Genomic DNA, 13,009 nt, shown 5'->3' with positions numbered 1-13,009 from the left:
ACCCCTGGGTTTGAAATCCTGCTCTGAGCACCTCCTAAGTATGTGACCTTGGATGATTTAAAAAAATCATCCAAGGGAAAGAAAAAGAGAGAGTGAGAAACATTGACCTGTTCTTATATGTACCCTGACCGGGGATTGAACCAGCAACCTCTGTTCATTGGGACGATGCTCCAACCAACCAAGTTATCCAGCCAGGGCTTGGGTGATGTGTTCAACCTCTTCAAGTCTTATTTTCTCATATAGAAAATGCTGTGAAGATATAATTATTAGATATAACATAAAATCCTTTGATCAGTTTAATTATCACTCCATTGATGTCTGTATAGGTTAAACATTTTTCAAGTAATTTTCTTGCACCATATGTATTTCCTCAAGGATTAATTTACTGTTTATTCTCCTAACTACAGGTTTTAGGTGTCTTTCTTACAAATTTGAATGAGTTGTTAATACAGTGTTCGTCAAATAAGTTTGTGAAATATGATTTTTATGTTTGCTCACTTATAGTTAGCATTGGGGGCTGGGCAGCACCAGGTGTATGTGGTCTGTGAAATTACCTTCCTGCTTGGGAAGGGCCATTATTTTGCTAATGTTTGCTGGAGGAGAGGTTTTAGTACCAGAAAGTTTGGGGGGAAAAAATAAGCCATATTTGTAGAGTGAGAGCAGAGAGAATGCAGAGTCCTGAAGAAGAAGCCAGTTTGTGCAGAGAGAGAGAAGGTGTGCAGAGGGGGAACCAGAGCTGAGGGGAGTTGGGAGCCCTACTGAGACTGGTGTGGCCTTTGATTCTAGGAGAAACCAGAGAAGATTCTCCTGGTTGTGGAACTAGAGAATGTGTCAGGGCTTTAGGAGCTCTGAATGAGTGAAAAGGCAGTGTTTTCCCTGTGTGTTGCTTATCCACTGGTGCAAGACTTGAATAAAGGAATGGCCCACCAGTTTTTGGCTCCACTGTTTCTTTACCATCTGTCTGAATTCAATGAGAACCCGCATGTACATGGCTGCAACAACTGCGACTACTGGTCATACATCTGGTGTAGTTGACAGGACTCGGATCAGATCGGTATGGAGCTGCCACCACCCCTGATGGGTGAGGTAGAGGACTGGTTGTTGTTATGGTTCCCCATGGCTGTCCTTTTGGGGACCTTGGGCTGGCTGTTTTTTACAGCCCTCAGAGAGGAAACCAATAGGGCTATGGAAGAGGCTGCCTGAGGCCTGCAAACCAAGCAGCACAAGGAGTTGGAATGGCCACGGGAGAAAGACATGCAGATCCTGGAACAGGAGCGAGTGCTGGAGAAGGAGGCCAATCAGGTTTGTGAGTGGCAGTTTTCCTTGGAAGTTGAACGTTGGCAGAAGCAGTTGTTAGAGGAACAACTCTGGATTCAGCTTCACAAAAGCCAGCAGCCACAGGAGCCTAAGATGGAGCTGTGCCGGCGGAGCAGCTCTGAGTTGGCGGGGTCAGGCGTTTTTGACGTTGCCATCCACAGACTCCAGAAGGTAAAAGCCCAGCAGCAAAGAGTACCTGCTAAGCTCCTGGTAGGTTTGCTGTGATTGTGGGACATAGGGGTGGATGGCTCTGGAGCAAAGGTGGAAATGTTGGCCACCACTGCCCTGTGCTCCTCCTTGGGGCAGTGTCTGAAGAGCTGCCATGACGGCAGAGATGAAGGGGGAGGCCTGAGGCCCCATGTGTGTGGACTGACTCTTTTTTTTTTTTTTTTTTTTTTTTTTTTAATTTTATTTATTTATTTTTTACAGAGACAGAGAGTGAGTCAGAGAGAGGGATAGACAGGGACAGACAGACAGGAACGGAGAGAGATGAGAAGCATCAATCATTAGTTTTTTGTTGTGCGTTGCAACACCTTAGTTGTTCATTGATTGCCTTCTCATATGTGCCTTGACCGCGGGCCTTCAGCAGACCGAGTAACCCCCTGCTGGAGCCAGCGACCTTGGGTTCAAGCTGGTGGGCTTTCCTCAAACCAGATGAGCCTGCACTCAAGCTGGCGACCTCGGGATCTCGAACCCGGGTCCTCTGCATCCCAGTCCGATGCTCTATCCACTGCGCCACCGCCTGGTCAGGCTGGACTGACTCTTGGACTGCAACCAGAGGGGATACCAGCTCTCTTGTTGAGTGGACATGTGACTTTTGGATAATATGACAGACCCTGATGGGGGCGAATTGGGCTCAGGTGGTGGCCCTCCTTCACTGGGAAGCTTTTCATCCCATTGGACAGAAGTTCCAAGGACATTTTGCGCTCTAGAAAAAGTGCTCAGAGAGACATGGTGAAGGGCACCTTTGTAATTGTTGAAATTGTATGATTTGTGCTGTTACTGTAATTTGTTTGAATAATGTACCTCATTCCTTGCACAGGAATGCCTGTGGTATGGATTGCAAAGCAAACAAAGGGGATGCAATGGTGGTCAAATAAGTTTGTAAAATATGGTTTCTATGTTTGCTCACTTATCACTTATAGTTTGCACTGGGAACTGGGCAGCGCCAGGTATATGTGGGCTGTGAAATCGCAAATTACCTTCCTGCTTGGGAAGGGCCATTGTAAAACCAGTAGCCACTGCCACCATCACAGCCGCCTGGCCCATGCAGGTTTGCATTGGATTTGGACAGTAGTAATGAAACAACGGAGCCAAGAACTGGTGGGCCATTATCTCTATCCTAGCTTGCACCCAGTGGGCAAGAAATACACACAGTGGGAAAACACTTCCTTTTCCGTTCAGAGCTCCCAAAGCCACTGACTTATCTGAGTTTTTCTAGGATCAAAGGTTTCTACCTCACCAGCCTTATTCACCTCTGTTCCCCATCTCCTTCTCTCTGCACAAACTCTGCACACACTGGCTTCTCCTTCAGTATTCCACCATCTTTTTTTTTTTTTTATTTTTTTTATTTTTTATTTTTTATTCATTTTTAGAGAGGAGAGGGAGAGAGAGAGAGACAGAGAGGGAGAGAGAGGAGAGAGAGAAGGGGGGAGGAGCTGGAAGCATCAACTCCCATATGTGCCTTGACCAGGCAAGCCCAGGGTTTCAAACCGGCGACCTCAGCATTTCCAGGTTAACGCTTTATCCACTGCGCCACCACAGGTCAGGCAGCACTCCACCATCTTGGCTGCTTCTCCTCCTCCACGTGGCCTTTCTCTACTCTCCTCCAGCATGGGCTCCTCCTAGAACATAATCACTCTTCCCAGAACAATGTGATCTTTTTTAAAACCTTTTGATGTGAAAGCCCTCCCCAAAACACATTAATATAATCACGCCCATCCCAAGCAAGAAGGGCAACTAATATTATCACCTGGGCGACTGGCTTCCACGTGGGCAGCGCCATCTTTAACAAAGTGAGCATAATATATTTTATCTGCCCAACAGCCATTGTTTTGCTAATGTTTGCTGGAGGAGAAGTTTTCATGCCAGAAAGTTTTGAAAAGAGAGAGAAGAAGGAGAAGAGGGAGAAAGAAGCCATGTTTGCAGAGTGAAAGAAGAGAGAATGGAGACTGCTGAAGAAAGAAGCCATGTTTGCAGAGAAAATGTAGAGTGCTGAAGAAACCAGTTTGTGCGGAGAGAGAGAAGGTGTGCAGATGGGAAACCAGAGCTGAGGGGATTTTGGAGCCCTACTGAGACTGGTGGGGCCTCTGATTCTAGGAGAAACTGGAGAAGGTTCTCCCAGTTGTGGAACCAGAGAAAGTGTCAGTGGCTTTGGGAGCCTTGTGTGTTTGCTTGTTGGCCGGTGTGAGACTTTAATAAAGGAATGGCCCACCGTTTTTTGGCTCTACTGTTTCTTTACCGTCTGCCCGAATTCAATGAGAATCTGCATGTTCATGGCCATGGCAACGGCCTTGACTATTGGCCATAATATGGTATAGTTATTAACCATTTGTCTATCACATTTTAGATTTTATATTGCTCAAAACTAAAGAAGTTATCATTCTTATACAAAGCTGAGAAATACTTTATTTTCTTCATGGTATCTGGAATTAGATTATGATCTATAATTATTAATTAAGCTATAAGTATTAACATGTATAGAAGATCGATAAAATCTCTCCTATAAAAGTCCAGGATAGTATGGTGTTGTTGGTCAAATAAGTTTGTAAATATGATATATAGGTTTCCTCACTTATAGTTTGTATTGGGTGTGGGAGACAGGCTATAAGCCTGCAAAGTCATTATAGCCTAAGGCTTAGTTTTAAGACTAAGGCTTTCCCACCTTTTTAATACTAAGATCTTTTCAACACTAAACTTTTCCCCACTCCCTTTACTGTTGCATGATGTGGGGTTGTGCACTCTCATGAAGAATCCCATTATGCCTCAGATAAGTGACTTTGTATCAGAGACTTCCTTATTTGTATATTGGCTTAAAGGTTTTGATTTCTGCACTATAAAATAAGGCAGACCATGGGCTCTCTCGGTTCCTGAAATTAGTATTGGAAAGGAGAGGCAGCCGAGATAGCAGAGTGCTGAAGGAGAAGCCAGTTTGTGCAGAGTTTGTTCAGGGAGAATGAAGGAGATGGGGAACAGAGGTAAATAAAGCTGGTGAGCTAGAAACCTTGGATTCTAAGAAACTCACATAAGTCAGTCGTTTTGTGAGCACTGAATGAGTGGGTTTTGGAGCCCAGTGTGTGTTTTTACTTGCCCGCTGGGTGCAAGCTACGATTAAAGATGATGGCCCATGTAAAGCCAGCAGGCACGGCCAGGGGCACTATCACAGCAACCTTCCAGCCCATGCAGGTTCCCATTGTATTCGGACAGTCGGTAAAGAAACCATGGAGCCAAAAACTGGTGGGCCATAGTCTTTAATTCTAGCTTTGCACCCGGCGGGCAAGTAAAAATACACACTGGGCTCCAAAACCCAGTCGCATTCAGTGCTCACAAAGCTACTGACTTATCCGAGTTTCCTAGAATCAAAGGTTTCTAGCTCACCAGACTTATTCACCTCTGTTCCCCATCTTCTTCCTTATCCCAGATACAAACTCTACACAAACTGGCATCTCACTCAGCACTCCGCCATCTTGGCTGCTTCTCCTGGCCTCCTCCACGTGGCCTCCTCCCGCTGCTGGCTCTCTTCTCTCTGCTCTCTCATGCTAACTCTCGTTCCGCCCTCATTCTATATTGTAGCTTCACAACCTCTAATCCAATATACAAAGTAGGGAAGTCCCTAATACAAAGTCACTTCTCTGAGGCATGATTGGATTGTACCACCCCACATCAAAAAGGGTGGGAAAGGCTTAATCCCAAAACCAAGCCTCATGCTACAACAATTCTCAACACACATTAATATCACCTGGGCAACGGCCTCTTTAACAAAGTGAGCATAATACATTTTATCTGCCCAACAGCCCACCAGTTCTTGGCTCCATTGTTTCTTTACCGACTGTCTGAATCCAATGAGAGCCTGCATGGGCCAGGCGGCTGTGATGGTGGCCGCGGCCACTGGCTTTACAGTGGCCACATACTCAAAGAAGAGGCAAACACTGGGAGAAAACTGTTAGCCATTGAGCCATTGCCGTTCTGGTCACACAGACATCTATGCACACACATGGAACATACCTGTTGCCAGGGGAGAGAACTCCCAAGTACAATCTTCTAACTACTGAAAGGGAGCAGAATTTGCCACCCGAAAATACGCATCTTTGGCTTATTGATTATCTTGAGCTGCTTATTTTCAAGAAAGAGCAGACCTAGCAGAAGCTCTGAAATTGAGTGGAGGACTAGAAGTTGCCCATTTGTAAGATACATTTACATTTGTAAGGGAAATCTCCATTTGTAAAGGTGTCTCTCCCACTTACTAGGAAGAGGGGAATGACTAAATCTCTGTATCAATGGAGAAGGCAGGACTTAAATCTGCATAACAACCATATCCTTGTTTACTGTGCTTTCCTGACAACCTGAATAATTGTCCTCCTTCAACCCCCAACAACTTCTCTTGTCTTTAGCTGACAATGATTAAGTCAGTGGCTGGGACCATTTGGGGGATTTAGTCAGTTTTCCTGTGTATCTCCAGGAGGTATACATATAATTAAACTTTTGTTTTTCTCCTGTTAATCTTTTATTACGGGGGTGCAGGTGTCAGCCAAGAACCTAGAAGGGCAGAGGAAAAATTATTTTTCCTCTCCTATACTCATACATCTCAAAGGCCAGTGTTGGGCAAACAAGTGTGTCACAAGTGTGTTAGGCTTGCTCACCTTGTACTTTGCCTGATTGGTGCGTGAGCCACGTGTGTATAGTCTGTAAGGCTGTGGCAGCTTGCCCTCCGGGTGGCAGCTTGTAGATTATGGATTGCCTACCTGCTCGGGAGGGGTCATTGGAGAGAGAGAGGAGCCATTCTCCCTGTCTACCTGCTCATCCCATTGCGAGACTCTAATAAACACAATGGCCCACCATTCTCTGAATCCAATAGGAACCTGCCTGTCTATGGCCACTGGCAATCCAGCCAGAATGTCTGAGTGATGTGTCATCCCCTATGTCAGGTTTAGATGTATCTCCTTATGAATCTGCAGTCGATAAAAGATAAGTGAGGTGCCCCATCTACAACATAATGGTGTAGTAGAATGAAGGTGACAAGAAATGCTGATCCTGGAAAGGGAGAATCGGAACCACTCAGCAGTCGTCAGTTCGTGGCAATTATTAGTCCTACTAGCTTGGAAATGAAAAAGCTCCTTATCAATTAAATTCCTTAGCTCATCAGACAGCTCTCTTAAAGGTACCACAGTGGTGCCGCTTGTCCATTGTCCCCTATGGCTATAGTCTCTGCCTTCTGGAAGGTTTATTTATTTCCATTGATTATGATGGCCACACCTGCAGTGGACCTTTCTTGGGGATTATTCAGCTTTCGCAGCCGGTTTCCTGCTGGAACTTGGGTGTCCTAACACTGCTTAGGGGTGAAGTGGTATTTTTTTTGTTAGTTTTTAATTTTTCCATTGATCACAGAGAGAGAAGCATCAAGTCATTGTTCCCCTTAGTTTTTACATTTCGTTGTGTACTCATTGATTGTTTCTCTTGTGTGCCCTGACCTACGGGTGGGGGTCCTGAACCCGCAGCCTCTGGTGTGCCAGGTCGACACTTTATCCATTGAACCACCCGGCCAGAGCCCAAGGGGAGCAGAATTGGCCACTCCAAAATATGCCTCCTTGACAAAAGGATTATGTTCAGCTAATAATTTTTAAAAAACAGCATACACCTGGAGAAGCTCTGAAAACCAAGTAGAAACCATCCTTTTGTAAGAGACATTAACATTTGTAAAGGAAAACTCCATTTGTGAGTCTATCCCTCTCTGTATAGCAGGAAGAGAAGGATGACTTTCAATTTCTAGAAACTCTTATCAGTGGAGAAGGGGATGACTCCAATCTGCATAACAACCTTACCCTTATTTGCTGGGCTTTGCCTGATACCCTCCTGTAACTGAGCCCCTACCCCAGCGTCTCCCTTGTCTTTAGGTGGAGATGGTATTTAAGGTGGTAGCTTGGACCATTTAGGAAGATACTCAGTTTTCCTCGGGCTCTCCCATGTATACAGGAAATGTACATGTTATTAAACTTCTGTTTGTTTTTCTACTGTTAATCTGTCTTTTATTACAGGGGTGTCTAAGGCAAGAACCTAGGAATGTAGAGGGAAAATTATTTTGCCTTCCCTACAGAGATTCTAATCATCATAGGCATTTGCAAGCCAGGTTTTGGGGGTGTTTTGGGCTGTCAGACTCCCACTTATATTTAGTAGGCTTCCGGTCTATTTGCTGCTTGTCAATGACATGTAGCAGTAACCATGGGCAGGGTCAGCTGCCAGGCAGTGGGAGTCTGTCTTGGCCATGAGGTCCTCCGGAGGAAGAAGCCAGGAAGCAGCAGAGCCCAGGGGTAGAAGGTCTCACAGACCCCAGGAACCAGACTGTGGGAAAATGGCTGGGAATTAGACTGTGTTCCTGAGACAGTCTTTTGTGGAGACTTTGGAACGCCAGGTCCCGTGGGGGCAGAACGCTGTCCCTGCAAGCACTGGTAAGATTGTTGAAAGGAAAACAGTTGATCCCTATGGCCTTTTCCTTACATACCTGAGAGACATTAGTTAATTACCCTCCTCTGCTCCTGTGAACCCAGGCTCTGCTAATTTGCTTAATGAGCAAAGAGACCAATAAACACGATGAGGCTGCAGTGATCTGGGGTCTCAGTCCTAGAGGCTGGGAGTCCCCTGTACCCATCTTTTCTCTGTTGTGTCTTGTGTATGTTTTTTTCTTAAGTCCTGCAGCGCCTTCCTTTCGTGCACACCCACAGCTGAGCTGGTCTCGGCACCGGACCGAGTCTTGCACATGGGCCCAGAAGCTGGGGCTTCCCATGGGGCCAACAGGTTTGTGTCCATAGTCGCCCTCCTTCAGCTGCCTGGGTTTCGCAGATTTTCAGCTGAAGCTGTGCTTCCCATGGTGGACAACAGTGGGAAGCGGCAGTTTGCCCTGAAGCAGGGGGACCCCAGCCCTGGTCCTCTCATCCAGGCCAATCAAAGTCACTCCATGTATAGGAGGCCACTTAACCCTGAGTCCCATCCCAGGGAAAAGACACACTCTTGGGTGGAGAACTAAGATGTTAATGAAGCATATGTTGCGTGTTAGAACGTGTAGCTCTTGTTAGCCAGCGCCAATCAGAGCCAACCCATCAAAAGAAGGACATGGAGAACAAAGAAATCCACTCTGCGCCTGTGCAAACCAGTGCCAGCCCACTGAGGGGAATGCAAAGAACAAAGGTGTCTGCACTGCGCTTGCATGAAACACCAGCCCACCGGAGGGGGGAAAGGAAGCGTGGGACCATAGAAGCCAGGCGCCCGCAGTACATCGGGGAGCCACCGTTCTCCATCCAGCGTGCGCCACCTTGGACACTGAGCTTTCCTACTTAGTCTTGAATAAACTTTCCTTCTGAATCTGCTTCACTTCCTCTGTTGATTATGGCTTCTTTCTTGATTGCTAGCCCGGGACTAGCAGGAACTCTCCCGCTGGTAACACTGCAGGTAACTGACTTGGAGCTGTTGCCCTTGGAGACCCGCAGGCCCTGTCCGCGATGCTCACCTGTGGCACACTCTGCCCGCAGTGGCCGTCCATCTTGCTCACAGGCCTGTCCTGCCCGGGAACACTGCAGATCCACCTGCCCCAGGACAGCCTGGGGGTCCGGATGTCATCAGGAACATGTGGCCAGATTGGAATGCCGATAGACTCTTGCTTCCCAGGAGCCCTGCAACCGGGTCTTCCCTCAGGGACCCTCTCCTTGCCTGCTAATGAAAAGACAGGGTCAGAGTGGCCCCAAGCACAGCTCCAGAGGCAGAAGGATGATCCAGTACCATAGGTGACAGAAGCTCTAGATTGAAAACAACAAAAGAGAAGTAGCTGTGGCCTGTGATCTCTTCCAGGCTATGCTCTTGCCGTTTCACTGTTCTCTGACTCATCTTCCTGTCATTCAACTTGAGAGTTGGCTTCCTTAAGCTCTTCTTAATAGGTTTGGGTGGGAGGTTGACATTCTTTTTTTTTTTTTTCTTAATTTCTTGTTTCTAGAGAGAGACAGACAGAAACATTGATCTGATCCTGTATGTGCCTTGACCGGGGATTGAGCTGGCAACCACTGCGTATTGGGCCTGCGCTCTAAGCAAGCAAGCTCTCTGGCCAGAGCAGGAGTTTGACGTTGTTGATGTGCTCTTTACCCCTGCTCTGGCTCTCATTTACTGGGCAGAAAGGAAGGTGCTGGAGGAGTCCAGTGATATCTCTCGCCAAGGCTTCTGTTTTTTTTGTAGCTTCTTTAAACTGCTTCACTGTGGAGCTGCAGAAAGCAGTTGGCTTTTGCAGTTGTGTGGGACTCTGAAATCACAGGCCACAGACAAGAATGGCTGTTGACACAGCTATGTTCTCTTCCATTTTTGGTTGCTGTCTAGCTAGTTCTGACTGGGGTCCATCCCTCTGTAGGATGCTGCTAAAAGTAGCAGGCAGCAGCAGAGACTGCTCAGTGTTATAAATCTTCCTTATTTACCCCAGTGGTATTGTTTTTGATGCCTGTGAGCTGCTCTCCAAAATCTTGCCGACCTTTATTAATGCTGTGCCTAGCTAAAATTCTGTTTCCTTAGAAGAAAGAGAAAATGCATGTTGGGGGAGAAATAGCACTCTGTGTTACAAATGCCTATTGATTCAGATAGGTTCTTAATTCCACGCCATAAAGTGAGTCAGCAACTTGTAGGAGGCATGGGGCCAGGGAAATAGAAAACTGGCACCTTCAGATTAGTATCAAAGGACTCACTTTGAAAAAGGAAACTCAGACAGCCCCCCCCCCCCCATGGCAGTGAAAATTTGGCTAGTTTTTATATTATTGGTATAAATGTTTAAAAATTATCCCATAACTAGCATAACTAGCAATGAAATTGACTTTCTGGGCCCTGTCAAAAATTTGATTTTGAAAGTATAGTAAAACAACTGCAGTGACTTTTAAAACTGCATAGATGAGGCCTGACCTGTGGTGGCGCAGTGAATAAAGTGTCCACCTGGATTGCTGAGGTTGCTGGTTTGAAACCCTGGGCTTGCCTGGTCAAGGCACATATGGAAGTTGATGCTTCCTGCTCCCCTCCCCCCACTAAAATAAGTAAATAAATTAATTTTAAAAAAGAAATTAAAACTGCAAAGATGAGAAAACCTGTGCACTGTTAAAATTTTTCAATGTGGCTATCAAATTGCTGAAGTTACTTCTAAAATTATTTTGTTTTAGATATATTTATTGTGGATTTGGAGGTTGTAATTTATTATAAGTACCTCATGATGTTTCCTCCCTTCTTAGATTATAAAATAAACCTTTAAAGAGAATGAAAGAGAATGAAAAATTAATGGTTGTCACAAAGATTTTTCTATTTCTTCTTAGCATGCTCATTTTCTTTATTTTTTTTTTCATTTTCTTTATTATATGTCATTTTCTTGATGTTCATTTCATCTGATAAACTTCAGATTACTTCATCTCTAGTACTAAAGTTTTCTTCATTAGCTTGCACTGTAAAATACGAATTAAATACCAGCTTTATTTGAGAATGGAGGCCATGACCATTTTAATTTTTTTGTTTGGTTTTTGTTTTGTATTTTTCTGAAGTTGGAAACAGGGAGGCAGTTAGACTCCCGCATGTGCCCAACTGGATCCACCCGGCATGCCCAACAGGGGGCGATGCTCTGCCCATCTGGGGCGTTGCTCTGCTGCAACCAGAGCCATTCTAGTGCCTGAGGCAGAGGCCACAGAGCCATCCTCAGCGCCCGGGCCAACCCTGCTCCAATGGAGCCTTGGGTGCGGGAGGGGAAGAGAGAGACAGAGAGGAAGGAGAGGGGCGCTTCTCCTGTGTGCCCTGGCCGGGAATCGAACCTGGGACTCCTGCACGCCAGGCCGACGCTCTACCACTGAGCAAACCGGCCAGGGCCTTTTTTTTTTTAATTTTTGTTTGTTTGTTTGTTTTGTATTTTTCTGAAGTTGGAAATGGGAGGCAGTCAGACAGACTCCCGCAGCCATGACCTTTTTTTTTTTTTTTTTTTTTGTGATTTTTTTTTTTAAATTAATTAATTTATTTTTTTTAATAAATTTTTAGCCATGACCATTTTAAACAGAAGTTCTGGAACAAAGTCAGCCGACTTTGAGAAGTTTATATTATTGTAGTTATTTTTACTAGCCTGAAATATAAGGGACTTTACTTTGTCCACTACTGTATACCTGGTACTTAGAATAGTACTTAGTGGATGCTCATTAAATATTTATTAGGTTATTGTATAAATATTAATGGATTTTTTTTCTTCTAAATAATCCTAAAATCCATTGGAAAATATTTAACCAAAGTAGTTGGAAAAGTGTTCGATTGTTTTTTTCTTTTATTTTGCGAGAGACAGATGAGAGAGAGAGATAAGAAGCATCAACTCGTAGTTGCATCAGTTTAGGTGTTCATTGATTACTTCTCATACGGACCTTGACAGGGGTTCTCCAGCCAAGCCAGTGACCCCTTGCTCAAACTAGCAACTTTTGGGCTGATACCAGCGATCATGGGGTCATGTCAGTGAGCCCATGCTGAAAGCGGGGACCTTGTGCTCAAGCTGGTGAGTCCGTGTTCACGCAGGCGGCCTCAGGGCTTCAAACCTGAGTCCTTAACGTCCAAGGTCAATGCTCTGTTTACTGCACAACCACCAGTCAGACAAGAGTTGGATTTTTTTTATTCTAACAAGGAGACTGACCTGTGACACAGTGGATAAAACGTCGACCTGGAACACTGAGGCCCCCAGTTCAGAACCCTGGGCTTGCCTGGTCAAGGCACATATGGGAGTTGATGCTTCCTGCTCCTTCCCCCTTTTCTCTCTCTCTCTCTTCATTCTAAAGTGAATAAATAAAATATTTTTTAAAAAAAAAACAAGGAGAGCCTGACCAGGCGGTGGCGCAGTGGATAGAGTGTCGGACTGGGATGCGGAAGGCCCAGGTTCGAGACCCGGAGATCGCCAGCTTGAGCGTGGACTCATCTGGTTTGAACAAAAATTCACCAGCTTGGACCCAAGGTCGCTTGTTCAAGCAAGGGGTTACTTGGTCTGCTGAAGGCCCATGGTCAAGGCACTTGTGAGAAAGCAATCAATGAACAACTAAGGTGTCACAATGCGCAACGAAAAACTAATGATTGATGCTTCTCATCTCTCCGTTACTGTCTGTCTATCCCTGTCTATCCCTGACTCTGACTCTCTCTCTGTCTCTGTAAAAAATAAAATAAAATAAAATAAAAATAAATTAAAAAAAAACAAGGAGAAGGCATAGTAGTATTTTATAATTTAGACTATTAAGATTTGTGAAAGCGCCTGACCAGGTGGTGGCGCAGTGGATAGAGCGTCGGACTGGGATGCGGAAGGACCCAGGTTCGAGACCCCGAGGTCGCCAGCTTGAGCGCGGGCTCATCTGGCTTGAGCAAAGAGCTCACCAGCTTGGACCCAAGGTCGCTGGCTCCAGCAGGGGGTTACTCGGTCTGCTGAAGGCCCACGGTCAAGGCACATGTGAGAAAGCAA

General features: G+C 45.6%; 1 protein-coding gene and 1 pseudogene across 1 annotated transcript in view; one reads left to right on the top strand and one right to left on the bottom strand.

Moving 5' to 3' along the window:
- TAB3 (TGF-beta activated kinase 1 (MAP3K7) binding protein 3) overlaps window positions 1-13,009 on the bottom strand; it is a 134,312-nt gene that overhangs the window by 78,239 nt on the left and 43,064 nt on the right. The window lies entirely within an intron of this gene.
- On the top strand, window positions 1,255-9,312 carry LOC136317819 (tRNA 2'-phosphotransferase 1-like; annotated as a pseudogene).

This window comes from Saccopteryx bilineata, chromosome X, assembly GCF_036850765.1.
Source record: "Saccopteryx bilineata isolate mSacBil1 chromosome X, mSacBil1_pri_phased_curated, whole genome shotgun sequence".
Classification (NCBI taxonomy): Eukaryota; Metazoa; Chordata; class Mammalia; order Chiroptera; family Emballonuridae; genus Saccopteryx; species Saccopteryx bilineata.
Note: the sequence above shows the minus strand (reverse complement) of the source record. Positions and strands in the feature narration are given on the sequence as shown.